The sequence below is a fragment of the Phragmites australis genome, chromosome 11, assembly GCF_958298935.1.
Source record: "Phragmites australis chromosome 11, lpPhrAust1.1, whole genome shotgun sequence".
NCBI classification, from domain to species: domain Eukaryota; kingdom Viridiplantae; phylum Streptophyta; class Magnoliopsida; order Poales; family Poaceae; genus Phragmites; species Phragmites australis.
This window is the reverse complement of record NC_084931.1, coordinates 22,117,334-22,125,228: the sequence shown is the minus strand read 5'-3', so window position 1 is coordinate 22,125,228 and position 7,895 is coordinate 22,117,334.

Sequence of the window (7,895 nt, the reverse complement as noted above, 5' to 3'; positions counted from 1 at the left end):
TGAAGAGTAACAAGTGTGCATTTAGCTGTTGTCTAAGCTTGATCTTTGTCAAGTGAAGCTTGAGGCTTGTTACTCTTGGTGGTTGGCAACACCTAGATGGTCTTGGTGATAGAAGAACTTCTCGGTGAGCTCTTGGAGGAATTGTGGGAGCCCCGGGAAAAGAAGGTGTACTTGGTTTGATACCCGCCAATCCGGAGATGGAGAAGGGGTAATCAAGAGGGAGCACTTGAGCCTTGGTGACTCAAGGGGGAGCGACATCCTTGGTGGATGCTCCAACGAGGACTAGGGGGAAGTGCCAACTTCTCGAAACCTCGGAAAAAAAATCGGTGTTGTCTTCTCCAACTATTTACTTTCTTGCATCTTATTTTGAGCTTTGTTATTATTGCAAGTTCTTTTTAAGAATTATCTCTCTTGGTTAATTTTTGCTTGGTTAGTCATCTTGTGCTAGTTAAATTCCTTAGGTGCATTTCTTTTAAGTTTTATTTAGTCAAGCGGTAAAAGTTTTATTTAATATCCCAATTCACCCCCCCTCTTGGGCTATTCAATCCTTTCAACTATGCTAGTAGAAAACTAATTATTCAGCCAGGTCCGTCCCATACTAGGCCGGTGTTTGTACTGTAAAGCTCAATCCGATCGCACCATAAACCAGTCCTTTATTGAATTCAGCAAGACTACCATCCACCTACCCTTGGCAACCAATCCAACCTCTTGCTCAATTTCCTAGTCCATATTGCTAAAAAACACAATTTTATCTTGCTGTATAAAACCTTTATCAAGTTATGAAACCATGTTTTTCTCAGACATGGTTAAGCATTTCTATCATTGATCCCACTAAAACCGAGGCAACAAGGTAGATTTGGAGGAACTAAGGTATAGCCTAATATGGGTTTCCCAACTACAACTGTAAGCATGCAATTTCGTAAACGTAGACATTTAGAGACATAGGATCAAAATGCATCAAGGACACGAAGACATTTAGAAACATAGGATCAAAATACATCAAGGACAACTTATCTTCACCCTGGTACTCAATGGGGTCTTTGCATTCCTGGTCCTGGAAACCTACAAAGTGTTCCTTCGAGATGGCGGCGTCTAATCGCAAAAAAGAACAAGGTAATAAACACCAAGAACTAATAAAAGAGCTAAAAACACATCAACCAACTCAATTTATTATTTTTATGATTTTTGGTGAATTGTTAGTGAAGGAAACAATTAGATTAGAGTTGCAAAATAGAGATAGCTTTGGAAGGGTGAAAGAAGAGCTTAGGAATTTTTCTGGGATTTTCTGGAGGCTTATGGTATTTTCTAGGATTTTTCTAGATTATTTTGGAATTTTTAGATATTAAAAAGAAATTTTTAATTAACAAAACATTAAAAAGAATTAAAACATTAAATAAACATTATTTGTAATTATTTTACTAAAGAAAACTCATTTTATGATTTATCATAATTATATCCTAATTTTCCAGAATTAAAGACATTATTTAAACCTTAAACATTTTCCAAAATTTTATTTATTATTTTTAACACTAAAACAGAATTAAAAGATTTATTTTATCATTGAAAAACATATATAAAAGATTTTTCCCAAATTTTATATTAAGAAAAACCTATTTTTTAGATTATTTGAATTTATTTTTCTACTGAAAAAGGCTATTATTGCGCAAGCTGACATCAACAGATGAGTAAAAGAAACAGGAAAAGGGTTATGCTGATATTGCGTGCTGACTAGGTGTGGGTTGCAGACAAGGCTTGCCACGTGGGACACAAAACGCTTGCGTGGCACGATGACATGGTTGTTGACAAGGATTATATGTGCTGACTGGGCAAGGCTAAAGGGTATGCGATGGATCTAATCCTAACCATTGGCTACAAATCGGATGGCAGAGGTTGGGCCTACCTATGTTCTGGTGTGAGGGCGACGGCGGAGGGTCGTCGGAGGCGACGTAAACGGCATGGCGCAACTCGGTCGTCGACGACGAGCGGCAGAACAACACTGGGGGATGACGGCGAACTCATTGAGGGCATGCGGCGGTGCCGGAGAGCTGTCGTGTGGTCTGGCGATGGCGAGGTGGCTCAGCGGCACTCGATGCTCAGCTAGGGGCTTCTGGGCGGTGCTTTAGCTGCGATTTGCGACAGGAAAACGGTTGCGAGGTGGCTTGTGAGGCAAGTGAGGGCTGGGGTGCTCGGGGGCTAATATAGCTTGTGGGCGTGGAATCGAAGTCGGGCTCGATGCGGGTCGTCGGCGTGATTCACGTGGAGATTTCCTTCTTATGAGCTCCAATCCAACATGGATTTGCTTATCTTTCCTTTCTTCTCATGCTCAATTTCTGTATATGTGAGCATCGGGTTGTTGCCTTCCTTTCCTCGGCGCCGATTAATCGTGATTGTCGGGTAGGGTGCTGAGAGAAGAAAAAAGGAATGGGATCGGGAGGTGGAAAATGGGACTGACAGGTGGGGTCGGGTGTGAGCGTGTGAGACAGAGGTGTGGGGTGGGTGTGGTCGCATGCCGTGCGCAGACGCGGGGGGGAGGGAGAGAAGTGGGCCAGGGTGGTTGGCTCGACAGGGGCGCTAGAATGCGAGAGAGAGGCCAAGGGGGTGGGTTGTAACATCCCAAATTTGATACACATGTCATTAAGCATTCATGAGTATCATTAGTGAATATTTGAGCAAGTAATTAATACAATTGAAGTTAAACGTATATTGTTAATTTTAATAATAAGTGATGCATTGTGAGGGAACTCATAAAAATTCTATGTAACATAGGTCTTGAAATAATTTTAAAAATTAGTCCATAGCATATGAAGAATTCTAGTGAATTTTCTCATATTTTAGAAATTTAAATTGAAGCCTTGAAAAGTAAAATAAGTCAGAAAATATTGCCACTTTGAAGAATTTTATTTTAATTTTGGCTCAGACTTTTTGGGCCAAATAAATTAAAATAGATTGCATATGAATTATAGTATCCCACAATTTTTTTCCTAGAATTTTTAAAGCTTCGGAAGGTTTTTCCTTTGGATCACAGAAGGAAAGTGGATATTTTTCACTTGGTGAGTCACGATTCATTCAGGCCCACTCGTCATCCCCTCCCTCCTTCTGCCTCCGTTGTCGACCGTCGTTGTTGACAAACTGACCAGCCAACGAGTTGCTTCTGAATGGCACTGACTTCTTTGACCAAGTAATGTCGGTCATGCCCTTATCTCTCTCGCCCTCACCTTGATCTCTCTCTCTCTCCTCACTTCTCTCTCTCTCTCTCTCTCTCTCTCTCTCTCTCTCTCTCTCTCTCTCTCTTCCCCTCCTAGCCAAATCACACTCGAGCATAGCACAACGCCACCGAGCAACGGCCAAGCACCAAATCCGCCATGCTTGAGGTAGCATCAGTTGGGCCCAAGACCCTTGGAGCACGGAAGAAGACTGTCGAAGCCTCTCTGAGCTTCCCTCACCGCCCCCCCCCCCTTGAGTTCCGGCTGGATTCGAGTGTGCCGACACGTTCTTCTCCAACTCCTACAAGCACTGCCTGCACCTCACCGACGTGCCACCATGTTCTAACTGAGAGCTCGTTGAACTTACATGTGACCCCTTGAAGCTTTTGCGTGTGCCGCTTTTGCTCCGACCCGTCACCGACGCTGCTGTCCGCGCGAGTCGAGCGCCGCCGCACCATGGTGCTCATCGCCGACCTAATTCTGGCCGGGCCCATCGACCGATAGCCACCCATTCTAGTCCACATGCCTGCATAGATGCTTTAGGTGTCATCGCCTGGGCCGATTTGGCCACTGCTCATCGCCAGCATGGTCCTCCCCGCACACCTAGTGCCGTCGTGCTGCTCTTCCCACCGCCGACCATCTCTGGCAGCCCTTATCGATCGACTGAGCCCAAATGATGCCCCCTCCATGCGATCGTCCCCCTACCATGCCTCCCTGGCTGAGAGCCACCGTGCCCTCTCCACCAACATGTTGGACCGAAAGCTAGCCGAGCCGTCGGCTAACTTGGCACTGTGTGCCATGGCCTCAAGGCCATTTTGACCGAGGGCAAATTTCCTGGGCCCACTGTCATCTCTGTGGCTAGCCGCCCCTGGTACAAATTTTTTTTAGGGCTTTTAGATGATTTGTTTAATTTAGTTAATTCAGAAATTGCGAAATAGTTTATTTCTTACCCTATTAATTTGGTTGAAAGCTTGTAAAATATGTAGAAAAATGAACATAGCTCCAAAAATCATGAAACCACTTTTTTTAGTTTCATATGGTCCTGCTCTATTTATAAAAATACTAGTAGACATGAAATATATACTAGAATTTCTATAGTTAATAAAATGTGTTTAAATTTCATGAATTCACAATTAATTATTGGCAAGTCCAAAATTTGTGAAAACAGTTTTTTTCGATCTTGCTATATTTTTCCTTTTCATTAAAAATATTCACCCTCATGTTGTACTTAATTAATTTTCCATTTGGGATTAAGTTTTGGCTTAAGTTTAATTAATCTCAGAAAATATTAAACGGTTAATAATAACTCAATTTAAGGAATCATTGATGATATAAACTCAAGACATGATGCATTGCATCTCCACTTTTGTCATGCTTTGTGGAGCATCTCTCATCACATATCGTCCATACTCATTGTGGTGCATCGTTGCTTTATTTAGCAAATGACGTTTTGGAGAGTCATGTGCTTGAATCCGAAGGTGAACCAGTGGAATACATGAGTGAAGAACAAGAAGCACTAGGCAAGCATCTATCATATTTCTCCTATATTTTGGTGAATTATTGATTAATTTGCTAGATATTTCTATGAGTCATATATGCATATTTTAGTGAGTCGATGTCGGGAATCAGGTAGAACCCATTTGATGCATCTGTCCCTACCTTGATATATTGATGATCTCCATCCTTATAACTTGGGTGTAACCATGTTAATGTCCAACTTAAAAGAAGTTCGGAATGCTTAACAATGCATAGGTCACAGATAGAAGTCAAGTGGTGGAATGTCTATCGTTCGTGAGCTATAGGGTGTTCACTTATTGTTTTCAAAAGAATGACAAGTTGGAATGTCCATCCCATTTGATGCATCTGTCGGCGGCCGCCCGGCGCGCTGGCCGGCGGTCAGGCTCCTGGGCTGGCCTACGGGCAGGGCCCTGAGCCAGCACTTCAGGGACAGCCTCGCGCCTTCTTCTCTTTTTCTTTTCCCGCCTGTCAGAGCGGGAAGGACCTAGTTGATCGGCAGCGGGTTGCTCAGGGTGCGGAACATGCCACGCTTGAGCCTTCGCCGCCTTGGCGCACTTGTCGGCCAACGCGAAGAGTTCCGCGGTGGTCTCGACTTCGTGCGTGCCCAACTTTTCGAGCATCCGTTCGTCGCGGACACCCTGCCCTGAAAGTTAGCCACAAACTGGTGGCAGAGGTCATCCCAGGAGCCGATGGATCCTGGGGGTAAGTTCATAAGCCAAGAACGGGGAGAGTCCCTCAAGGCTACATGAAAATAATTGGCCATCACCTTTTCACTACTGCCCGCCGCTTGAACAACGGTGGTATAGATTTGGAGGAACTCGACGGGGTCGATGGACCCGTCGTATTTCTCTGGCAGCTCTGGCCTGAACTTCGTGGGCCAGTAGACCCGACGGAGCTCGCCAGTAAAGGTGCGGCAGCCTGTGCCGTACCCTGCAGCGCGGGCAGTGCCCTTGGGTGGTGAACGCCGGCGAGCCGGGGAACCCCGACGGTCATGGGCCGGCATGAAGGAGGCCTGGTCCTCAGCTTCGGCCTCATGCCGGGACTCCCGTTGACGCTCAAGGGTGACGCGCGCATCTTCGACGGCCCTCCGCTCATTGAGATGCAAGCGGAGGTCCTGAGCTCCGGTTGTGGCCAGGGGGGCGGCACTCCGCTTGGAGGCCCCCCGGCCAGTTCGGCCGCCACCCGAGGATGGACCAGCCTTGGTTGCGCTGCGGTGGGAGGTGGCGCGGGAGCTTTCGGCCAACACCTGACGGTGAGCCATGCCCACCAGGGCGGCCACCTCCTGGAGCCAGCGGCATTCTGGGGTTTCTCCCGCCGCCTGGACTGGCGGGTGCCTGAGGAGAGCTTGCGCCGCAAGCAGCGCGCTCCCAGGACTAGCATCGCCGAAGGCGAGCTTGCGCCGCAACGACGCCCGGTGCTGTCCAGACGTGGACCTCGCGGTAGGAGTTTCTGCTACTTGCTGAGGGTTAGGCGGTGCGCTTGCAACGGCGGTGATGGCCCTACTGGGCCCAGCGCCATGGTCCCCGTGAGAGGGGAGCATCGTGCGGGCGGACCGGGGCTGCTGCTGAGGAGCAGTAGCAACTGGGGCCTCCTGTACGAGGGGCTCCATTTCTTCACTGGAGCTGGAGCCGGTGCGTCGGAGACGATGACCACCTGCCATTTTTTTGCAGGAAAACAAAACAAATTCAGGGATGCAACCCCCCTACCTGGCGCACCAGCTGTCGGAGGGTGAACTCCTCAAGCAAGGATCCGGAGGGACCCCCTTTGAGATTTGGCCGGGGGGGATGATTCTGAATCTGTTTTGCGGGTGAAATAAATGGGTGTAAATGCGATGGCAGATGGCGCGGAATGGAAGGATGAAGAAGGTAGTAAATGCTCAAGGGATTTTTAGACAGGTTCGGGCCGCACTGAGCGTAACACCCTACTCCTGTGTGTATGCTATAAATGCTCCGAGAATGTCTCTCAGAGATGTTGCTGGTTACAAGAATATTTGTCTAGCTTAGAGCCTTGGGCTCCTTGTTCTTCAGTGATCTGAACTTCTGTGCTCGTACTGAGCTGTTGTCTTCTAATTCGGCTTGTCTCTAACTTCGCCTCTGTGTCCACCGGTCCCCCTCTGTCTCTAACCTTCTCTTGTCTTCTTCGTCGTCCCCTTCGCCGGGGAGCCCGCACGGCCTTAAATACTCGCCGGGCGGTAGCGTGCCTAGAAAGGGAGGACGCGAGTTCTGAGGCGCCATAAATGGAAAGCAACCATCATGGGCTTGCTGCGCGAAGTGACGGGGAGGGTTGAAAACGTGCCACCGTCCGGTCTTGTTTGTCATCATGCCGTTCTGCAACGGGCGTTGCGGAGAGGGCCCACCGGGCAGCCACTGAACAGCCCGGTGTGCCCGCTCGGTCTTGTACACTTGACACAACAGGGCGGCAGGCGGGGCGCCTTGGGCCTCGTGATGCTATCCCGAGGTGCGCCGGATGTCCCGCGATGGGACCCGTGCATTAAATGTCCCCACGCCTAGCAGGGACTGACAGCGGGCGTGGCAGGAGTAGTTGGAAGTGACAGGCCATGCCCCCTCTTAAATGCGGCATCGGGTCTTTCACTGGTTGACACCTCATCACTGGAACTCTGTGGGGGCCACCGGCGAAGGACTTCTTAGGCCGTCGGGGAACCGAGTGCTCGGGGGGTCACTGTTCACAGCCCCGAACACTCTCTCCCGGATATGCCCTTTCTTGGTCCTCGGGGAACCGAGTGCTCGGGGGCCACTGTTCACGACCCCGAGCACTCTCTCCCAGAATTGGCTGTTTGGGTCCTCGTGGAACCGAGTGCTCTGGGGCCACTGTTCATGGCCCCGAGCACTCTCTCCCAAAACTAACTTCCTTGGGTCCTCGGGGTACTCGGGTGCTCGGGGGCCACTGTTCATGGCCCTGAGCACCCCCTTCCCGGTACTTGGCTTTTCTGGTCGTCGGGGGACTTGAGTGCCGGGGGTCACTGTTCACGGCCCCGAGCACTCTCTTCCCGGCACTTGGGACCACTGCTCATGGCCCCGAGCACCCTCTCCCGAGACTTGGTCTTCTCGGGTCATCGGGGAACTTGGGTACTCGGGGACCACTGCTCATGGCCCCGAGCACCCTCTCCCGAGACTTAGTCTTCTCGGGTCATCGGGGAACTTGGGTACTCGGGGA